This window comes from Pinus tabuliformis, chromosome 3_2 (assembly GCF_031772625.1).
Source record: "Pinus tabuliformis cultivar Carrire ecotype Pingquan chromosome 3_2, CPIR1, whole genome shotgun sequence".
Lineage (NCBI taxonomy): Eukaryota > Viridiplantae > Streptophyta > Pinopsida > Pinales > Pinaceae > Pinus > Pinus tabuliformis.
This window is the reverse complement of record NC_142302.1, coordinates 414,064,757-414,090,278: the sequence shown is the minus strand read 5'-3', so window position 1 is coordinate 414,090,278 and position 25,522 is coordinate 414,064,757.

Sequence of the window (25,522 nt, the reverse complement as noted above, 5' to 3'; positions counted from 1 at the left end):
CTTATATACATGCCTACCATTCATAGCATCCGAAAATATATTTCAACATACTAAATAACTAATCGTAGAATTTATATGCGATAGTACTGAATAAGATCTGTGTATGTACACGACCTTACTTAAGAAAACACATGTACAGATCGAAAATCACAGAATAAATTTTTTTCTACAAACACCACACATATTCCACATATCTAATTCAAATCATAGATTACTTCAAGCACATTCAAATAGATCCTGCATCATTATATATTCAAATCAGTTAAATATAATTGTTAATGAACTTTCATATCTCTCAAATTTGAGCCTTCTCTTTGCTCCCTCGTGCACACCCGTTTCACATAAGATAATCCATTACTTGCACACTCCACACCTTGATATCCATATCCTTATATAGATTTTTCCTTCGCCAACACCTTAGGTAAATCCTTTGGTAATGTCGTTAGTATTTGTTGACGAGATCAATTAAATGTTGTTGCCGCAATTACTATGGGAAAATACCATGGTAATTACCCCTGGTATCCATATTTCCATGGTTCAGATTATGTACATGATTTTTTCTCACAAGGCATGTGTATGTACGCAACCCTTCTACATAGGAGCCATGTATACTTTTCAATCTTTACATTTTTCATCCATATATAACTGAACTACCATTTCTCTATCCATATCCACTGTAACATTTGTACCAATATTCTTGATAGTTGCATTAGTTCCATGACCATCATATTATTACCATGTTGACATCAAGTACATCTTTGTCAAGCAGGTTTCCATCAAGGACAACACATTAGCCATAATGCCAATAATCTCCTCCTTTGGACTTGATGGCAACCACTTTGGTGTTTGGAAACGACCTCACTACAAGAAAAAGGACATTGGTGAGGGTAAAAAAATGTCACCATAAGTTCATTGGTGAAGGTCAAAAGAGCCCCGGCCACAAAAAATTGAATGTAACCAAAGGTGGCATCGCCAAAAGTATAGGTGTTGTCGTGACATTCAAGGTTTGTCACCAATAATGGTTTATAATGATGGATAGTGACCATCACAATTTCATATGAGCAATGGTGACAGACCTTAGCCTTTGTTACCAAAATAATGAACGTCACCAAAGGTGGTGTCACCAAAAGTATATGTGTTGTGGTGGATATCAAAGTCTATCACGAATAATGATTATAATGATGGATAGTGACTATCACCATTTCATTTGAAAAATAGTGATTTATGGCGATCGACCTTTCATGGTCGTCACTATTGCTGCATATATATGGTGGCATTCATTGACCATCACCATTTCATATTTTGTGAGGGTCAAAAAATGTCACCATAAGCTCATTTTTTAGGGTCAAAAAATGTCACCATAACCTCATTGGTGATGGTCAAAAGAGCCTTTGTCACCAAAAATTATTCGTCACCATTCCATATGAATATCAGGGCATGATGAAATGGAACCACCAACCCCCTGCTTGTAAAGTAGGTGATCCTCCATTGAGCTAGCACCCTTTGAAGAATTAGACTTTAAAAAATTAAGCCTTGAAACTTTATAAGTTGTAAATTATACAACTTTCAATAAATTATAAAACTTTGTAAAGTCTTGGAAAATATTTTACTAAACAAACAAAATAGCATCAAAGTTGAATACTCAATTAGAAGTGAAACTTTGAAGACATTTATAGCCTATAAATGACCTATAATTATCAAACTTAAAATCTACATTTACACCAATGGTTGATTTCTAACCTTGTGAATAATGTAAATTTACTGTGACAACATAAAGTTTTGCCTCTAAAAAAGTGATTTGCATGCCAAAAATTAAAATTTTGAGTATATATGATGCAATTATGACTAATTAGTTACATGATTGAATCCCACTAGATATGTGGTCTAGAAAACTACTTGGTAGTGCTTATCATTATTAATTAATTCAAGTTGTCAAAATAAAATGATCAATAACAATGATCCTAAAATCTAACCACTAAACAAATGTTAAAATTATAAGCACAAAGTTTGGCTAATATCCATTACACCAACAAAATATCCAAGGGGCATTCAAACACTTCCAAATCCACACCAAGCACAAGTATCCAAACATGAAATTGCATGGATACAAATAACCATTCTCTGCCTCTTAATCATAACTATGTCCTTCCACAGGTACTTCAACTAGCAAAGGGGTGTGAAGACAATAACCTCAAAGAAAAAAGAACTACACAATACAAAAGTACACTTCATCCCCCCTATACCTTTATAGAATAGATCTAGGGGAATAACAAAAAAAATCCATAGGGAATAGGATTATAGTGGGAAAAACAAAGATGATAAGAAAAAAAGTCACCAGCAACATAATCTACTAATTTGAACATGTGTCCACATGTACTCAAGGATTAGAGGAAACAAAAGAACACATCATGATTTATTATACACTTAATAAAATGGCATTTACTTCTTTATTAAAAAGGAAGAAAATCCCAAACCTCTTTTCTATTGTCCTCTGAAATAAATCCTCTATGTATGGCATTGGGGTTTTTTGCTACACTCTATTCTTACTCTCCAACATTAAAACAAGAGTGGTTGTAGAGGAAGTCAATCCTTGCCAACTTAATTTTGTAGGGAAATATACTATATTCTTAGTGCTTTTTATACTTCATCTTTGGACTCATAATCAGGTAAAATAAGAGGCTTTCAGGAAAAGGTCCCTGAAGAAACAATGTTATCATCAACAACATAAACACAGTCTAGCCTTGAATTCCATAGTCGTGTAAGTCATTAATTCTTTTGAAAAAAACTATAACAATAAATGATGCAAAAAAGGGTGCAAATCGAAATCTAATGAATCAGCGTTAAGGCAGAATGAGTTGTATTTATATTCGAAGTGTAATATTGCACTAGGAGCTCCAATATCACATCTCCATATTGTAATATTATTGTTTTGCATTCCTAATTGACAATAGTTGAGGCGTTAGTAGCATTGTTGATTTGTGTTATAATGCCCCACATTTGAGACAATTTACAGAAAAACTTCTAAACCAATTTTGTGAAGATTATAGAAAACATAATAAACAACGTTAATGAAATTCAAATAATATTCATGAACATCACAATTACATATTATTAGGAAGTTCAATGTAAAAGAAACGCATTCTATAAACCATAGAATATAGGGTAGACATTTATCAAAATAACGCATAGGAAAAACAAATGAAGTAAAGAGCCTACCTTGTATACCAAATTATAAAAACAGATAGACATGCATGGCTTAAATAATGCAATAAAACAAAAAATAAAACTCGAATCAAAGTAAGGCCTCCTCAAATTATGCAATGTTTAACATACCTAGTAGGCCTATAACTAAGCTTGTTCTCCATAAATTTCTTTCATAATGAAGAGGAATGTTTTCTGCAGTAGCTTCACTTAACTCGGTCTCAGTTGGCTTCAATACTTGTATGACAGAAGCATCAACAAGAGGAAAGAAGCCAATCTAGACAAAAATTAAACAAAAGAACATGTGGCCATTCTAGAAAATTGGGCAGCCATGTGTAGCAGAGGGCTCAAGAAATCATGGTGAAACTCATTCGATTTGATCCATCATCGTAATTAAATGCCACTTTGTATTATCGATTTATTGAGCCTCATTTACCTAACATATACTAGGCCAAAAATTAGCTATGTTGTTTTTTTTTTATGATTTGCACAAGAACCAAATCCGAGTCACTAGAAACCAGAAAAACGAATTGAAAGATATTCAGGGTCCTATGTAATATAGTTTAGGATACAAAAAAAATGATTATTTATTCTTGATAGGATACATGAAATCAGATCTTGGAGGTTCCACTGATGACAGGAAATCCACCTCTAGATTTGTTTTCTTTTTAGGATTTAGTCCTATGTCATGGGGGAACAAGAAGTGGAAATTTGTTTCTCAAACTTCCATTGAAGTAGAATATTACACACTAGGAGGATCTGTCTGCAAAGTAGCTACATCGCATACTTGTAAGATTGGGTGTGCCACTAATACATCAAACAATCTTGTAGTGAATCAATTAAGGTGGTTTATAACTTGTTTTCAATCCACTATTTCATGAGAACACAAAATACATTGAGTTTCAGTACTAATTCAAACACAAACATGTTCAATAATACAACGTGTAGCTCCAATTTTCTTCACTCAAGATCAATGTGAAAATATCTTCACCAACTCACTTGCATGTGAGAATCTTGAGGCATTCCAAGTCTTTATCATGTACTTTTAATACTTTGAATTAATTGAGGGGGATGTTAGAATAATTACATCATAGTATATGTAAATAAACCAATGTAAATGAGGTGTTGGGTAGCAACAAACTTACAAGTAGAATACATTTAGTCCATTCTATTAGAAGTCTCAGAACAGGTTTGAGATCCTAATATATATGAACTAAGTTAGTTATTTTGTATAAAATATGCATATGCTCCAATGCATAAATCAAGACTGCTAAGTCTATATTTGTGCTGAGAAATTTTGTATTCTACAATAGATGGAATAGGAATTGTTAGCCAATTGCAAAATAATGTAGATTTCAAATACAAAATCAACAAGAGGAAGCCATTACTATGACTTTTGGGCCACAATTGCTACACTACATATCTTTGAATGCCCCTTGTGTAAATATATTACTATCTTTAAAGATCTAGCATGTTATAGGACTAGAAGCATACCTCCCTATTTAATGTAGAGATTCTCTTGCATAGGTACTAAGAGAAGATGTCCTTATGGATGTGTATTTTACTATTTTGCTACCTACTTTTAGTCGCTTGCACCCCTAATTAGAATGATTAAGATCTACACTATGTTGACATTCAAATATTTATACAGCTATATAAATCATCTAGTATGACTATGAGATAATAGATACAAACTCCTAGTAGGCACCTTTATGGAGCATGAAAAAAAGGACAATTCAACATTTCATCGATAATTCATTAACTGCTAAAGAAGAGGGATTAACTTTAGATGGTAGTAAAAAATTCCATCTACCTACATCTTTTATGAGATTTTTCAATGTTGCTTCCTAAGTTAAAGCAACAAATATTTATGATCTCAGAGTCAATGTTGTAATGCAAATATTGTTTTGGGGAATCTATCACCGAGGGTCCAAAAATAAACTAATCAGAATTGTTGAGGAAAATATTGGAAGTTGCTAACTTGTATATATAATTTATAAAATCATTAATGAGCCTGTTTTCTTTGGAAACTAAATACGAGTTTAAAATTAATGGGGAAATTCCAACACACCACTGAAAAATTGATTGGGGTAGAATGGTCATTTTTCTGAACATATAAGAAAAATTATGCCAAATATAGACCATGCTACATCTGGTTATTCACTAGCAAAATAAAATTTCAAAGGTAAATTAGATTTGTTTGTTTTATTAACTATTGTGAACCTCAATGAACTCGACTTCTCTAGTGCTTGAGGTGTTTTCAGTATCTGATTTTCCCATGTCAACACTTGAGAATTTTACTTCCATATACAACTTTGATATAAGGTAATGTTCCATCTACAACTTTGAAATACACTAATGTGGTTGTCATTTTCAATATCTTCACTACTCTTTACCTTCATGGTGTTTCTAAATGGTGAGGTGCCAACATCCTTTTCAACTATATTATCTAATACCGACACATTTAAGCTTTGATATGTGGAAAGTTTGAAGGTTTCCTTTAGAAAAAATAATATGGAACCCTGTGAATGAAGTGAATCACAGAAGGAAGATAATTATGTTGTTGATATGTTGCCAGATTAGGTTTAGTACCAATTCAAATGCAAACATCTTCAACAATACAACATGCAACACCAATTTTATCCACTCAATATCAACATTCATATATTTTCACAAAGTCACTTGCATGTGAAAATATTGTGGCATCCCAAGAGTCTCTCTCTTGTACTTCTAAGAGTCTAAATTAATTGAGGGGGATGCTGGAATAATTACATCATATTATATGTAAATAAACCAATGTAAGTGAGGTATTGGGTAGAACCAAACATACAAGTAGAATACATTTATTCCATTCTATAAGAAGTCTCAGAATAGGTTTGAGATCCTAATCTATATGAACTAGGTTAATAATTTTGTGTAAAATATGCATATGCTCCAATGAATGAATCAATATTGCTAAATGTATATTTGTGCTATGAAGATTTGTATCCTAAACCAATACAATGTTGCAAATATTGTTTTACCGAATCTATCTCTAAGGGTCCAAAAATAAACTAATAAGAAATGTTGGGGAAAATATTGGAAGTTATTGGAAATTATTGGTAGGATAAACTTGGCCTACGAACCTCAAAAAATATTAGAAACATTGGAAACATGTAAAGCTTGGAAAAAGGAGAAAATATTGAGAGAAATCAAAGATATTTTGAGAGAATACAAGATATATGTAACACTATTCAGAATCAATAAATTATTAGATGGAACTATTTGAAAGTTGCCAAGAAATTATATGGTTGTTGGTGAGCTAAGTGGATTCACTATTGTTCCACAATTGTAGACATCTTGTTAAAAGTGGCAACTAGGGCCAAATTCCAATTTGGGAAACTTCTTTGAAGAAGACAATTATTGCATTAAATCCCTCTTCTCAAGAATATGAAAATTGACCTAAAGATCACCAAATTTGTATAAGGAAAATTATTTCTTTGTTCAAAAGAAATTCTATAAGCCATAAACTTATCAAGGCGGGGTAAAATAAAATTTGAAATTTTGAATTTGCCTCCAAATATCAAGGTCAACTTCACCTTGAAAAGGACCAATCATCATGTCAAATTATATATCAAGGCACCCTCCATCCTCATTTCATATATCCAAAAATATCTTCAATGAATATCTGAGGCAGTCATGCTCAAGGAGGAAAAAGGTTCGTTTTGTTTTGGGTTCATATTCTACAGCTAGGCCAAGGTGCTTCACTTAGGGAAACTGCAAGAGAAGGGAAGATAAGGCATGGGAATTTCTTTATTTTGGAGTGTTTTCTTTCTTCTTACAGGTCTGAGTTTGGAGTTGAGGAAACCACCTTGCATAAGGGTTGATCCATTTACAATTTGGGCATGATCCCTATGGGAAATCTCTCCTAGAAGTTGGACACAATAACTTGAGTCACCTTCAGTCAAGTCACTAGCCTTGAACACCCTATTCTGAAGATCAAGAAGCTACAACTAGGATGTTGCAGTCTGGAATGCATGATTTGAAGGTTGTGTGATTCATATTTGCAACCTAGAAGAAGGTTAATAGGCAACATATAGTTGGAATTGCTGGTTGATGGAAGTCGCAGTCAATAGAAGGGTGTTGTAGCAGAGCACACTTGTGCCCTAACCTATGATATGAATTACAGTGATGAAGCTTACAGAGGGTGCCATAATTATAGTTTTGATGAAGCCCTTCTTTTGTCTAAGGGTTGTAAATTGGCTAGTCATTCTGACTTTAGTTTATTGTACTCTTTCTGTTGAACATTTGATATTGATAATACGAAGAATTATTTAAGGGTTTTCCCCATTTTGGGGATTTTCCCTGGCTTGAGCCATATCCTTTTGTTCCCCTGTATTGGCTTGTCTTCTGTATTTATGTTGAATTTTATTTCATCAGTTACTATCATAAGTTAATGATTAATGTGATTGTTAATGGATTAATGGAGTTAATTATGGGCTAATGAAGTCACTGTCCTATGTAAAGAACATTTTATCTAAAAATGAAAATGGAATAAGAGCTTGGGTGAGTAAAAGCCTAAGCTGAGTACAAGATAAATCAATCACCAAGGGATGTTCATTGACAAGTTCTCATGATTTCTGCAATGGCATATGGAAAATTTCTAATGTTTCATGTTTATGGGCAAGGACTAAAGTTGAAGATTTTGGATCAAGTTTTTTTTTTTTTTTTTTTCCTTATGGGTTCTCATTGGGTATTTATTTTCCTTTGTAGGCGACAGAAATATTTTTTTTTGAATACTCCAAGTTATATTTGGCTAGTCATGATCTTTAACAATTCTTTATCAGAAGCTAAAATTCTAAGTAGGAAGGAGTATTTCCGGGCTACGATTAGCATTAATGGGCACTCACACATGTCTAGAGTTATTAGTTTTTGTGCTATGGATTGACCCTTTTGTTAGGGCAAATTTCTGCGCATAAATTAAGCAATTTCGACCTTACCTAAGGCATGTTTTAAGTTACGGGAAATATGACTCCATTTGTGGATCGAACTACCTTCTACTTATGGTTTCTTCAATACCTATGGCTTTGGATTCTGACAAGAATTCCGTACACATCCAAGACTCAATTGGATAGTTTGAAAATTTTCTTTTTATAGGTCTGAAGTATTTTGATGATTGAAGTTGTTTTACTCCTTCCAAAGCACATTAGAATTCTTGAACGTCTGAAGTTGTATGAACGGATATTGTTCTAGCATGAATCAACCCCAACTTTAATAACTTCACTATGTAATGCTCACAAAATGTATCTCCTTGCAAAGAAATTTGACTTTAAAAATTCTTGACACTAAACTCTATTACAACCTAATACAATTTATGGAGGTTGTTCAGTCCTGCATCAGGACAAAACTATAGCAGCATTTGAGGCATGTTTTAATATAGACCTGAAGCATTAGTGACCAATGTTGAGGCCTAAACAGAAATATATAACAGTACTAAAATCAACTATTTGAAGACCATTCCATGGGTAAATATGTGGTATTCCAAGAATTATTTTTCACTATACTAAAAAACACTTCAAAGATTGTAGCAGAAATGATGAAGGTCAAAGATTGACAATCTATCCTAAATTGAAGCAATAGGCATTAGATAATCCTTTTTCTATGAACTTTCATCTTAAGGACGGAATTCTTGAAATCATGCTTCAATAGTTACTATAGCTAGATCAATCCTTGAGATTGTATCAGTGTCACATTTTCTCCATGGAGATTCAGTTGCCAAACAAGCAAGGGTTGCAGAGGACAGAGGTATTATTTGCTAAAATAGTAATCAAACTTTGTTTTAAGTCAAATTGACCAAGTGAAATAGAGTGTAATAATTAAGAACATTTGGTTATTAGTGTATTCGTATAGTGCCCATTTGAAATGACTCTTTGAGAGCCTGAACTTCTCATGATGAGCCTTATATGATTGGAAGAGAATGAAGTCATATAAGTCTGAGAAATAATCTGAGATAAAGGTTGGCAACAATATTGCAAACAGTGATGGCATGATGACAGTAATATGGATACGGGAGATATATCAATGAGCAGTGGCTGTATTCTTGACTTAAATACAGTGACTTTGGGGCATAGCAAGGCAGTGACCATTAAGCTTTTGATTGTGTTAACTAAGGAATAGTGACCAGTATGACAATAAGGCTTTCAACATATTATGTGGAAGAATAAACTTCATAAATGAAATCACCTTATTTGGAATAATTTCATTGACCTTGATAGAAAAATGAGATAGCATGGCAACAATCTACAGAACTTGGTTATATTGTGGTTGAGAAATAATTTGATTTGCATTGCTTATATTTTCTCTAGTTTATCTAAAGCACAGCATAAAAGATTCAGAACAATTCCAATAAGGACTATGAATCGTTATTAAGACACCTATGTCTCAATCATATTTGTAGCTGTCAGTTCAAAAGGAATAGAGCAATCCTATCCAAGGCAAAATCCAAAGCAAGTGATATTCTTGCTTCCACTTGGAGATTGATGATCTCTTACTCATCCTTGGTCGAATTCAGAGAGGCAAGTGTCACAGGAGAAGTTTCTGGAAGATTCCATGCCTCTCCACCTCACGGATTGACACTGCCATTTGTCACTTCTCGCCCATCGCACCCCATAGAAGGGATTTTTGAAATGCAATGCACCCACAGAGTGTACTTAGGTGAGATGCAACACACTTTGCCTATGGAGCAAGTGAAATGATCTTGTTTTGACCAGTTCTGAGTGGTTTTTCATGGAGAACTTCTGGGAGAAGCTGTAATCAGTTGACCTTGTTCCTTTAGGGGTTAGAACAACACTTTTAGGGACTTAGGAGCCCTTGGTTTATGGACATTTTATGCTTGGGGTTGCAGTGCCCAAAAATTTCTATAACAGAAAGGTGTTCCTAAGACACATAGACACGGGTCAAACCAAGAGGATAGAGATTCGGGTGAAGAATCTCTATAGACTAGAGGTAGATGATTGTGCAACGTTGAGTACAAAAGAAAAATTGGTGCAAATCCAAGACATTGGCGAGTTGTGGCACAGGTAGTTGGGCCATTTGCATCATGGGGCTTTGAAGATAATGCAACAGATATCTACAGTACTTACCAAAGGTAAACTTGAGCAAGTTGACACATGCAAAGGTTGTACCTTGGGAAAGTACACCAAGTCTTCCTTTCATGATTGAGACAGTCAAGCAGAGGCTATCTTAGAGTGAGTTCATACTGATTTGTGTGGACCATTCTCGATGGCATCCACAAAAAAGCAAAGGTATTATGTGATTGTCATTGATGACTATTCTTATAAATGCTGGATTTATTTCAAGTAGAAGAAGGACCAAACCTTCACAAGGTTTTGTGAGTTCAAAGCTTTGGTCGAGAAAGAGTCAAGGAAGAAGATCAAGGCCTCAAGAAGCAACAACGGTGGAGAATATGTCTCTCAAGAGTTTAAGGACTTATGTGCAGCGGAAGGAATTAGAGTTGACGACACCTCATAACCCACAACAGAATGGGGTGGCCAAGAGGAAGAACAAAACTATTGTAGGGGCAGCACGGGAAATGTTTCATGACCAAGGCCTACCACTTCACTTGTGGGCTAAGGCATGCAACACAACGGTCTATTTGCATAATAGAAGCCCGCATCACATACCTGGGATGAAGACACCAGAGGAAGCTTTCTCCAGTAAGAGACCGTATGTGGGTCATTTCAAGATCTTTGGCTCATTGTTATATTTCCATGTGACAAAGTATGCACGGAAGAAGCTTGAATCGACATCAGAGTTGGGGATATTTGTGGGGTACACTGATACACCTCACAACTATCAGGTGTACTTTCCAACCAGTTGGAGGATAGTGGTTTGTAGAGATCTCAAGTTTGATGAGAAGAAGGCCATGTGAGTTTCCCTTAAGAGGGAGCTCCAACTATAGGCTATGGAAGAACTGTTGGTTCCTAAGGAGGAGGAGCCTCATACTGATGCAGAGTAGCCACATGCAGAGGTTCTAGGAGTGGAGACATCTGCTCAAGTAGAGTCTTCCAAAGATGGAAAAAAACGCACAAGAGAAGCTGACAGATTGTTGGAGGATGCGAGAGAGAATGTGGGAGCACCATCTTCTCAGTGCAGATAGAGAAGGTCACCTGAGAGGTACACTGGATACATAGCCCTTGTTAGGGAATGTGTTGAGACTGAGCCATTTTCCTTTGAGGAAGCAATGCAGCGGCGATTTGGGTTGATGCTATGGTGGAGTATGACTCCATAGTTCATAACAGTGTTTGGGACGTGGTTCCGAGACCTGAGAACAAGTCAGTTGTGAGTTCCCATTGGCTTCACAAGGTAAAGCAAGCTATTGATGGTAGTGTGGAGAAGCATAAGGCAAGATTTGTTGCCCATGGATTTTCACAGGTCAAGGAGGATCATGTTGCTGTAGTGTATATTTCAACAAAGGAGCAAGATGCTGACATTTTGAGAAAGGTATTGTCAAAGTGTAAATTCAAGTTCCATAGAGACAGGATCGGGGTGCAGATAATCCCTTTCTTGTTGAGAGGGAGTGTTGAAATATGGCAACAAGAATATTCCAATTAAATTTGTCCTTGAATTAAATTGTGAATTAAAATCAAATTTCGTTTTAATAACTACTTGGAAATAATAAATTTATTTATTTTTAAATTAATTAGTTGGAGAAATTCAAGTTAGAAGTCTTTCTGAAGTCATGTAAGAGTTATCCCTTAAATTAAGGAGATAATATTGAGTTATATTTGAGTGTAATTAGTTAACTCAGTTTACTGAGTTAAGTCCAGTTAAATTAGTTCCACACTATTTGAGGAACTAATAGTGAGTTAACAGTGAGTTGATGCATTAATTCACTCAACTAGTGCTACTCCAGTCAACTAAATATTCCCTCATCAGAAACTCATGCATGTCTATTCTGAGAAAGACCTAGTTGAGATTAATGTTCAACGACAATGTACTATCAGTTTCATGTGTTTTCTCATGGAGAAAACTCATGCATGCAGTCAAGGATTCATCCTTGAGGATTGTGCAGTTTTGAAGGATTGGTTTTCCACTTGGTAAGAGGCTAATAATCCACAAGGAACAGCGCAAGAAAATAGGAGCTTGGAGGGTAGAGAGGAAGGCTGGAGAGAAGCCAAGATTGCCTGTGAGCATCTATGAGGATTGTGCTGAGAGCTGGCTAGCTATGAGATCTAAGGATTTTTATAATTCCTATGTATTTCCACCATGTATGATAATACAATAGCGTGGGGTTTTAAGCTGAGGCTTTCCCCAAAGTATTTTCATGTGTATTGTGCCATTGATTTTTCTTCTTTTGGTTATATTGTTTAGCTTGATCTTTAAGCTTCCGAAAATTGATAGTAGAAGTAGGTTATAGTATTCTTCTTTGATTTATATTGCATTATCGAGTTAACTTATCACAGATTTTCTACAAGTGTCAGTGAGTTTTAGGTGTGTTAAGGAGGGGGTGACAAGGTTATATGCTAGGTAGTGTCAAGGCATGCTAGAGTGCCATGGCATGTCAGGGAATGGTAGGGTATGCTAGGGAGTGCAAAATCATGCCAAGGAATGAAGGAGGTTTTAACACATGCCACATAGTGCAAAGGTATAGTTAGACGTGCAAGGTGTTATGGCATGTCAAGATGTAAACTATGTTGCTTAGCTATTTTATGGCCACGCTTGGATGTGAGCCTTGACTTGCTAAGTTGTAAATTGTTAAGTGGTATAAGTTAAGATTGGACATGAGTAGCCTAAGATGAGTTGTAATAAGTTCTTAGGTGAACAAGTCATAGTCTAGTTGTCGTAACTGTAACTTGGTTAAGTTTTTGTAGTTGAGCGAGGACTTGGTTAGGTTCCCAAGTCCAAAAAAAATTAAGGGTAGTTGTGAGGGCATGATAGCTAAGGAGTGCCATGGCATGCCAAGGAATAGAAAGGAATTCTAACACATTCCAGATAGTGTTAATGCATATTGAGGAGTGTTAGGGAGTGCCAGGGCTATTGATAAATGTAGGGAAAAGTAATTAGGTGATTTCTCCTCTTATGATAACTGCTTGTGAATACTTTTTACTTCTTAATATTAGGATATTATATTTACTTAGATTATTATAGTGTTCTTATTAATAAAACAACTACCAATGCATAAACAATGAGGAGACCAGAGATAAAGAGAATAGGTGATTAGCCAAGGCCAAAACCTCTCCAACATGAGAGGGAAACCCAAACAAATTATTCTTCTTATAGAGACTTCAATTTAAGAATACCAAGACCATGACCTAGACCCTTGACTAAACGACCTCTCCAAGACCAAGTCACAAGCCTCCTTGATTCAACTTCCTTCTTTTTCCTTGAGTCATTGATGATCAAGCTTGTTCCTTCAATAATTCAGCTATCCTTCAAATTTCGGTGCCCTGAATCTGATCTGTAGTTCCCATCCCTCCTTTAGAAACCCTAGGATGCGTTGTTGACCAACCTTTTGAACCTTGATCTTCTTCACTTGGATGGTATGACCTCTTATTATAATTCGACTTATAACTTTCCTTGTCTTCTTCCTTGATTTGACTTATTAGACAACAACAAGACCTTTGACCTTTTCTTCAGTAGATAGTTCTTCCTTCCTTTGCACATGTGTAGGACTTAGTGCTAAATCAGACCCATAAATAATACCAATATCTTTGCTCTTCATTTCCTTCTCGTCTTTGGTTATCTTCTCACTTCTTATTACATACTTACTTACCTAAATTTTCTTGTCCACAAATGGAATCGAGTTTCCCTATATGTAGTGTTTCATCCATCAAAATAAGCCGACTTGTGGTATAGGTAAGTTAACTTTACATTCTAGAAGCATCCTTAGGTCAACATGAAGAAGATTTTGTGATAAGGTATTGAAGGTATAATCAATTTTATTTTAAAATGGATTACATGCCCAAAATGGGTCTTCAATATTTGACATTGACTCTATGAATTTTATGACTTGATGACCAAACCTAATAGCTCACAATGAGAGCTTTAACTAAAAATAAAGTTTTGTGATCATCAAACCCATGATTCAAGCATTACGAAAATAATTCTATTTTATTATTTACATAAAATCACAATTACACATGTCATTATGAAGACCAAACCTAGTTACACTTTTCAACAATGGAATTCAAAGGGAGAAATAGGTCAAAATGCATGGAAATGAATGAATAAGAGTGTGTTCCAAGGCATGTCAACCAATTCTAGGTGTCTGAAGGATGAAATTTGCGAGGAGAAGTTGATAATAGGACTCGCAAGAGGCAAGCCTATGGTTGCAATAAGGGGCTAGACAAAGTAGTTTCAAACAAAGGTAGACTTTGGGTTAGGCACAACATTATTTTTCCAATGCCTTGGCTGGGTTCCCAAGTCGTAAAAAAAGTAAGGTTATCTATGAGGGAATGACATCTATAGAGTGCCAAGGTTTGCTAGGGAATGTTAGGAAGTACTAACACAAGCCAAAGTAGTTTCAAACAAAGGGAGACTTTGTGTTAGGCACAACACTATTTTTCCAATGCCTTGGTTGGGTTCCCAAGATGCAAAAAAAGTAAGGTTATCTATGAGGGCATGACATCTACAGAGTGCCAAGGTTTGCTAGGGAATGTTAGGAAGTACTAACACAAGCTAGATAGTTCTAAGGCATGTTAGGAATGCCAAGACATGCCAAGTGCTAAGGCCTGCCAAGATGTGCCAAGTGCTAGGGTGTGGGGTGAACACATGCTAGGGAATGTTAAGGCCAGGTGTCAAGGAAACACAAGGGAGCACTATTGATGGAAATGAAGTGTTAATGAGTTCCAGGTGTGCCAAGGAGGGAGTGACAAGATATTCTAGATAGTTCCAAGGCATGTTCGAGTGCTAGGGAAGCATATCAAGGTGTGCCAAGTGCCAAGGTGTGTCAATGTGGGATGAGTGTTGGAGAGTGCCAAGGAAACACAACGGAGCACTAGGTCAAAATGCATGGAAATTAATGAATAAGAGTGTATGATAGGGAGTTTCAGTGAGTTCCAGGTGTGCTAAGGAGGGAGTGACATAGTATTATAGGTATTATTAGGCTACTAAACTTGACTCAACAAAATTTTCGCTCTAGCTACCTCCTTTTTACTTCAAGTTATGCAACACTTAGGATCTTCGATCATTTGTTCATAACTACGTTTGTGAAAAAAACTTTGGTCTACCCATTCTTGTCATATTGTTGCTCCAAGATGACAAGTCTAGGGCTATGGAGGTCATCCTTCTTCTCACTAACTCAATCCTCTACAATACAGTGAACTAGGGCTTGTTGGCTAGCCCGCTTGACTGCTACTTTGCAAAACACATATGCAAACACCAAGTTTGTTATAGCATCATTTAGCACTCTTGTAGCTTGATGCTCTTGTAGGGCCTTGGGCATCCTTTTCCCATGCAAACTTGACCTTATATTAAAAAAAATATTTCAAATTCCATACGCAACTCTGCCCATTCAAAAGCGTGTACATATACAGGTTCTATAATTACATACCCAGGTATAATTTTTTAAAAATGAAAAAATAAAATAATACGTTATTTTTTGGGTGGGCTTCATGGGATTTACTGAGAGCCCACCTAGAGGAGCATGTAGCACAATTGATTTAACTAATTTCAGGTGGTATACATACACACCTTGGATAGGCCTAAAAGAGATAAGAGAAGGGTTATCACCATTATACCCATTTTTCTCCCAAATCAAGTCTAATTTTCTCGTGCCTCCTACATTCCCATTCTCTATGGAATCTCTGGTTTCCATTGTAGAGATGTTCATCATATTTATAACATCTCCTTGCATTTGTTAGATAGGTTTCCTTCATGTCTCGGGCTTGACGGATCCAGAGGAAGGCTTTGTTGGTGGTTTGGCTTGGATCAGGTTGTACCTTTCCTATACCTATTGCTGATTATCAATAAGGAAGCTCATGTTTTGTCCCTGATATGTTATTGTCTCATGAATAGCAATTTATATGTTTATATATGATGATCTAACATATATTTTATGTGTGCACATTCAATTATATATCATTTGTATGCTTCTCTAAATTGATTTGCAGGCCTGCTTGATTTTGGAGGAAGCAAAGGGTTTGGACCCTATGGGAACATCATCAAACGTAGGACCTTCGGGTATGTTTCTAACTCCACATTCAATAATTCACATGCTTTGCATGCTTTCTTTACTTCTTCTTGTTCATTTTCTTGTTCTTCTCTGTTAAGGTTGTCAACCCTTACCTTAGGGAAATTTTCCTACCAACAAATTATTCTCTCCAAACACCTCTTTAAACACCAAGTCTTCTCTCCCCCTTTGACATCAAGGGAAAATGGATGAACTAGACTGAAATAAGTACTTCCCTTATAGTGTTCAATATTGTAAGTCTGATCTGATGATATGAAATCTAAAATTTGCATACTAACCATGCTCCCCCTGAGCATATGATGGACCTTATAAAGAAGTGCAATAAAATTTCAAGGCTATATGACTCAAACAATTATGACCCTTCCTATCACCAATGAATATATTTTCCCAAGGTTACGTCAATCATCCAACATAATGGATTTACACATTGGACCAAAAATTTACATCTATGTCCCAAAATAATGGGATTACATACATAGCATGATATTGATCCTAATAGCCCATATATGACTAAATTTTACAATGATTACAACATGGGTGTTTGCATGACCTTTAAATCAAGAGATATACATGACATTTATAACCATAACAAGGATCTCAACTATGAAGTATCCTTTGTAGTAGAACCATGATACTCATCAACAACCACCATGCTACAAAAGCATGTTGATATGATAATAGAAACATAGATAATACTAGTATGAACCTCCTCATCATCAAGTGGAAATAAGTAGATAGGACAGTGTAGCATCAATCTCTCCAATGTGACCAAATATGTAATTGTTCCAAGCATCACCAAGAAAATGTAGCAGAAACATATGATTGTGCAATAAATCTCTATCAACAACTCACACCCTTGACCTCCTGTCATCAAGGTCAACACACTCTCTCCATATATAGGAAGATCCACAATTCTCAAGTATAAATATAATTCTCTTAAACCACAACAACATCATATTATATTCATGCATCAATCAATATATGTGTAAAACAAAGAGAACATCCAGCATCACAAACCATTAAGCATAATAGAAATGATCAGTAGCATCATTAAGCAACATCTTCAGTGATCATATCATGCATATATTCCTTATCAATATTTTACAATAGCAAGAATAAGACACCATTAACAGCTTCACTAGATACAACTCGAGAAACATATAGGCCCTCATCCATAGCTTCACCATATGCAATCCATGCATTATTGATAGCCCATGACATAATGACAACAACAAACATATATTCTCATCAATGAAATATGCCAACAAATAGTGAGTAAATCATGAACTAAACAATGGAAAGAGCATAAAAAATAAACATATATACACATAGATTTTCCCTTGGATCCCAAAACGAGGACTACTAGATTGATTTTTCATTATATTCCTTTCAATGTTACAATACATATATATATACATGTCGAAGCATCCATAAACCCCAATCCATTTATCCTCGATTAGAACATAATCGTAGCTCCCTTGACCATATCTACAAAATACCATGGGCATAAAACCATCATGCCCAAAACCATGTGTGAAAACCATGCACAAAACCATAAGTAGGTTCGGCCACCTAATATAGGGTCCAAAAATAATTTCCTTGGGGTGCTACCATGGATCTCATAGAGGGAGGCTATCATCCCCCTAAAAGCCCCCAAAAAGGAGGGCTTTTGCCCCCCATGTTGCGCCTGACACAACAAATGGAGGGCTCGTCGCCCCCCCTCTAACCCCCTGGATTCATTAATTGGGTTAGTTGTTGAAAGAATATAACACACACCCAAAATTCTCCCACTTGTTGTTTTCTTTCCACAGGGGGCCACATGAGAGCTTAGTCATTGGTCCAGTCCTGCAATGTCCATTGTTTCTTTACACCAAGAGAACTTCTAAGTGCTCATAGACTTTGTCAATGCATTTGCAGTATTCCTCAAAGTGTCCACCTTTACTAGTAACATCTTTTATTCCTCAACCATATCCCTCACAAAGTGATCATGAAAATCAATGTGCTTTGTCTTTGAGTGATAAGCAAGGTTCTTTGCCAATAAAATTGCACATTGACTGTCACAGTCTATCCTTATAGCTAATCATACTAACCCCATACTTGAACACAATATCTACAACTAAACTGATTCCTTGCTTGCATGAGTGGCTGCCATGTATTCTGCCTCTGTAGTTGAAAGTGCCACTTCAGACTATCTCTTACTCATCCAACTGACTACACAACCAAATAGGTTAAACACATACCCACTTGTAGATCTTCTCTGATCCAGATCTCCAGCCCAGTGTGCATCAAAAAATGCATGGATGTCCAAAACTCTGTCCAATCCTTATCTTCCTTGGTAGAATAGACCATAATCACTAGTGCCATGAAAATACCTTAAAGCCTGCTTCACTATTGTCCAATGCTCCTTCCCTTGTTTTGACATAAACTTGCTCAATACTCCCACTGGATGTGCAATGTTTAGTCTAGTACATACCATTTCATACATCAGGCTACTGACTACACCTGCATATGGAACACGACACATGTCCTCTTCCTCTTCTTGTGTCTTCAGACACTATTCAATAGATAACTTTACACTTACATGAATATGAACCTTCACTGGTTTACAATTTTGCATATTAACCCTCTACGATATTGTCTCGACATACTTCCTATGGTTTAACCAAAGCTTCCCTTTTTTCCTGATCTCGAATACTTTCCATGCCCAAAATATAGTTTGTAGCACCAGGATCTTTCATGTCGAATTTGGAGGACAATTGGGTCTTCAATTCCTGGATAATTTATTTGTTTCTTCCAACCAACAACATATCATCCACATACAAGACCAAATAAATAACACGATCACCAATTAATTTAAAATACACTTAGTGATCTTCTTTGCTTCTGGTGAATCTAAGTCCTTGTATATATGTATCAAATTTTTGATAACACATCCTTGGCAATGGTTTTAACCCATAAAAAGACTTGTTTAACCTGCATACCAGTTATTTCTTACCCTTCATGCAAAACCTTCAACTTTCTTCATGTAGATATCTTCTTCCAGATCTCCGTGAAGAAATGTTGTCTTCACATCCATCCATTCTACCTCAAAAGCAAAAGAAACAAAAACAAATAAAAGTAATATAATAGAAGCTACCTTGGCAATATGAGAAACAATATCACCAAAATCATTTCTTGGCACCTGGGAATAACCTTTTGCTACCAACCGAGCTTTTTATTTCTCCTCCTTTCCTTCTACATTCGTCTTCTTTGTAAACACCCATTTGCTACCAATGGGTTTCCTTCCAGCTGACAACCACACTAGATCCAAAGCCTCATTTTTGTGCAAATATGCCATTTCATAAACCATGGCCTCTTTCCATAGTTTTCCATCCTCTGAATCTACTTCTTCCTTAATAGTTCTAGGATCATCATTAGTAATATATGAAGAAAAATTTGAACAAAAAGCAGTTGGAATATACCTTTATGGATGCCTTCTTTCTCAAACTGATCTTCTCACAACTGGAGTTTTTGGCTCTTTATCTTCTGATTCCTCTCCTTTAGCTCAAACTCTATCTTCTCAAGTTATTTTGGTAGGACTTCATGTTTAATAACATCTTTCACCTCTTTAAACACCACATCGTGGTTATATGCAACCTTCCTTTTTTTTGGGTTCCAAAGCTTATAACCTTTTAAACCATCCTTATACCCAATAAAGGTACACCTTTCAGATTTATTATTCAACTTGGTTCTTTTCTCCTTTTGAACATGTACATATGCATCACATCCAAATACCCTCAGATGTAAAAGAGATGGTTTCTTACCATTCCATACCTCTTGTGGATTCGTATCCTCCAATGATGATGAAGGTGATATATTGGCTAGGTAACATGCAATCTCCACTACCTCTGCCCATAATTATTGTCCTAACCTGGCACCACTGAGCATGCTTCTTGCCTTTTCTATCAATGTCTTGTTCATTATTTCTACAACTCCATTTTTTTGAGGTGTGTATGGAATAGTCTTCAACGGTGCTATACCACGCTCCTTACAGAACTCTTTAAATTCCTTCTTGCAAAACTCTCCATCGTTATCTATCCTCAGCACCTTTATCTTCTTCTCTATTTGTTTTTCCACCACATCCTTAAATTCTTTAAACCTGTCAAAGACTTCATATTTCTTCCTTAGAAAATATATCCATGTATTCCTTGAGAATTCATCTATAAATGATACATAGTACACAGCCTTACCCAATGATGGAACCGACAAAAGTCCAAAAACATCACTGTGTGAAGCTCTAATATTTATTTCACCCTCTTAGCACCAAAGGGAAAACTCACTTGATTCTCCTTCCCATATATACAATTTTCACAGAAATCAAAATCCATAGAGAAATTAGACATACCTTCTACCATACCATTACCACGAAGTATTCGAAGGCCCTTCTCTCTAATATTTCCAAGCCTTTGATGCCATAGCATGGTCTTTTCTCTAGAGACCACTATATTTTCTACTCCACTTTCAGGAACCATAGAACTATTGCACTCCTCAATAACAGTGCTACCCTAAAGCTTGTACATAGTTCCAATCCGAACTACCCGCATCAATACCAGTGCTCGCTTAACCATCTATAGGTATCTTTCTCGAACATTATTTGTACACCTGCATCATCCAACTTGCTTACAAAATTCATATTTCTGGCCAATGCAGGAATATACAGAACACCCAGAAGTGTTCTAATCCTGCCACCTTTCAACTTCAACTTGAATTTTTTTCAACCAATGATTCTAGCCATCCTATCATCCCCTAAGAAGACATCACCAGCATCATATTTATCATACTCGCAGAACCACTCCCTGTGGGGAGTGTAGTTAAAGGATGCACCTGAGTCAATCAACCATGCCTCATGATCTACATTCGTACTTGAAGAAAAAGGAAAGTACACATTCCCACCTTCATCTAAGGTTGTGCTTTCCTCTGCAGAAGGAGAATCATAATATCCCTTCCCTTTCTTGGGAGCTTTAAATCTATAGTCCTTTTCGAAGTGACCTCCCTTTTTGCATTTCTGGCACACCTTTACAGGTTTTCCTCGAGATTTATATCTCCCTCTAGATTAAGATCTCTGACTCGAGGATTTATTTATTTATTTGGGAATGTCCTCGTACAGACAAGGCATCACCATTCTGGCCCTCTATATTTTTTCATCTCATCTCCTTTGACAACAAGGATGAGACTATTGCATCAAACTTCAAGGCAATCACATTTCTACCTATAGCAACAATGAGACTTTCCCACGAATTTGGTAGAAAACACAAAAAATTAATGCACTTATCTTCATCTAAAATTTTTATATCAACAAATAAAAATAGGCTTAGCACAATATTAAAGGCATTTATATGCTCTGTCACCGAATCTCCATCCTTCATCCTCATGTTATACATCTTTTTCCATACAAACAGTTATTCACCAAAGACTTAGATTTGTACAAAGTCCCTATCTTGTCCCACAAAGCCTTCGTCAAATTTTCCCCTAATACATTCAGCCTTACTTATTCTGAGATACACAATCATATTGTGGTCTTTGCCTTCCAATCCAACTTTTCCCAATCTTCAGCTGACATTGCCATTGGTTTAGTATTAGAATCTACAGCGATCCATTGATCTTTATCCACTAGCAGATCCTCCATATTGAGTTTCCACAACTCAAAACTTTGACCACTAATTTTATCGATCTCTATATTTCCACTACTCACCATCTTCTTTCACCACAAGAATCGATCCCATGGATCTCCCACTAAATAAGGTCTACCACAGGCCTGAGAAAAACCCCTCAGCAACAAAGTCATCCCCTTGAAGTCGAAACAACTCCGATACCAAATGTAGGTTTTAACCCCATACATAAATTACCTGCGTACGAATTCTAAAAACAAAAAATAAACAATGGCGAGAGCATAAAACATATATACATAGAGATTTTCCTCTGGATCCCAAAACTGGGACTATCGGAATGATTTTTCATTATATTCCTTTCAATGTTACAATACATATATATACATGCCGAAGCATCTATAAACCCCAATCCATTAACCGTGGATTAGAACATAACAATAGTTCCTTTTACGAGATCTACAAAATATCATGGGTAGAAAACCATCATGCCTAAAACCACCTGCAAAAACCATGCACAAAACCATAGGTAGGTTCGCCCACCTAATATAGGGTCCAAAAACAAATTCCCCGGTTAGTCATGGAACTAATATAACACATACCAACAAAATCCATACACGACTATCTAAGTCAATAAACATGTATACACACGACTTTCCTTCATGAGAAACACATTTAGAATGTAGAATGTTGATAGTCACAACTCCTCTGAACATGTCATGTTTGTTCCTAATCATTGTTACTTCATCAAATGAAAAAGTAGTAATCAAAACAACATAGTGAATCATTATCTTAATACACATGCATAGCTCCCCTGAGATCATACACCACTGATCTTGTGGACCTAATAATCATCAATTGTTTTCTATGAGGTTGTATACCTCTAATTTACTTCTACAATCGTTGTTATAAGTATGCTTTAATTAGAGTAGACTATATTGAGGATCGTTTTATTTTACTCTAAATCTGAGGAAGAGGAACTATACCTCTTATTTTCCAAAATTATTCGTTAGTAGCACATATAATTTTTTTGCATTTTGAATCCTCTTACTATAACCTTTCTAGTATCTTTTTCTATAACTTTGCATTTATTTGATGTAAACAAAATTATGTCCTTTATTATCTATTTTTCCTACACTTATGATATTCTTCTTTAGCCCTTGAAGTAATAGTGCATCAACTACTTTTGCATACTTATAAAGTTTGGCTCTAACGTTTACTAGAACTTTTGTTGGAGCACTATTTCCAATGATAAATTTACCATCTTTATTTTTCTTGAGAGGCTCAAAATTGTTCTTATCTCTAGACATATGATGAGAGAATTTGTTTTCTATGTACCATTCATCTTCATCTTCAAATGAACACAAAGAAAGGCCACATTTAACTTGTTCCTCTTCCTTTTACTTAATATGAGAAGTGTTATTGGATCCATCTATCTCAAGTCTTTTGATAACAATATTCTTAGCTAGTTTCTTTCCTTGGAGGAAATTGTTGGAAAATACTGGGGGTCGGGCGGGGTGAATCAGTATTCCTTAGCAATTATAAACTTTTAAATATTTTTAGAGCATTAGTTAATCTTCAATTATTATTAATACTTATGCAGTAATAACAGTAAATAAAAGAACCCGGGAGGCACAAAGATTTTAGGTGGAAAACCCCCTTCTAGGTCAAAATCCACCGAACTATTTTCTAATAAATTCTTTAATCTTCAGCCCCAGCTGAAACGAAAGCAACAACTTCCAAGAATTCTAGAAAAGCATTCTTCTCCAGCTCCCATTGGATGGACACTCCAACACCCGAGATTATTTAGTAGTCAACTGAACATATGCCCCAACACCCAATGAGCTACAACTCACCCTAGCACCACCCTACCACCCTATAGAATAATAAAAGAATAATGGACTCCCATACTAGGGAAAATGGTCCACTTTACAATGATATAGAATGATGTAGAAGAAGAAGACACACTAGAACATAACGCCAACTATGACACAACCACCTAAGATGGTCCTAGACCTCCCAACATTGTCTCTTCAACTCTTGGCAGAGAGACACTTGTACAACTTTTACAATGACTCTATACAATGATACTTTTACAATGATTGTATGCAGTGCTTCCCACTTGAAAACTTCATATGGTGAAATTCTTGTTGTTTTTCTGCACCTTGATTGATTCTCTTGTCATGCTACCCTTTCTCACTGTTTAGAACATTAGATTATGCATTGAGTCTTCTCTTGATGAATATATAATACCTGCAAAAAGTCTTCAAGGAAATACCCATGACATGATAATAGCAAAACTTACCTCATCATGCAGAGCATATGTCCGTGCTAAACAAAAAAACAAAAAAAAATAAAATACAAAGAACCTAATGCAATTAAGAAATGAACATGTATATACAGAAGATACTTAGTTGTAGCTTACCTCTACTACATCATTTTTCTGCACCTTGCTCTTTGCTACCTTAAAAAGTTTGGTCCTTTGCACCCCTTGATAACACTTGCTCTAGTTTTTCTCTCCTTCTAGGAGCACAATATTTAATCTGATGTATCTCTATGATTTCAGATCCCCAATATGTGATCTTCGGTCTTGTAGTATCCCTCTGAGTCTTCTTTCCAATGCCACACGTCTAAATCGATTTGGACCTTCAAGACAAAGTTATGCCCAATCTCTCACAATGACCTAATTATGGACTAGTTCAGTAGAGCGAACTTGTATGTCATGACATGTGTCATTGTGTCCTCCTTTGGCTCTGAAATTGATACACAGAAAACTACATTCCATACGCTATCTACCACTTTTTACAGAATTCCAATCCTCTTCTCACAGAGAGCGTTATGACAAGTTTCCCAAGGTCACTTCTTTGATATGAAATTCGGGAGCCTGCAAAACCCTAACTTCCACAGATCATGTCTCCAAAATATAGCAAACCAAGATCTGAAATTTGGTCACGATGTTCATCAGGCTTTCGAATCAATTTTTTTTTCATTTCAAAATTTAAGACTTTGCAGAAATGAAGTTATAGCGAAAATTCCATGATCACTACATTTGGAGGACATATGAGATTTGTTTTTATAGAGTTGAGAGGGGCTTCTATAGAGAATGATGGAGGGATTTTAGGAGCTTAAAAAATTGTTAATTAATGACTATTCAATGACCAAAACCAATTATGAGTGCCATGCCACAACCCCATAGGGTGTTAGCCCACTAACTGGGGTTACTAACTTCAAACATGAATATCTCTCAAATCATGAAGAATTGGTTGGTGTGTCATATATCAATGGAAACATCTCGACAAGTAGAATCTATCTAGAAGATCCTTCACTCAAAATAGAGTAAGTTGTCAAGTAGAAATTCCCTTCCAAGATTAGGGTATTCCCTGGTGCTTCATGGGTTGATATCAATGACAACCTCAGATCATCTTTAGATCAACAATCTCCCCCTTTGGCATTGATGGCAACACAAGTACTCCCTTAGTGATCAAGGCACCTCTTCCTACTGCCC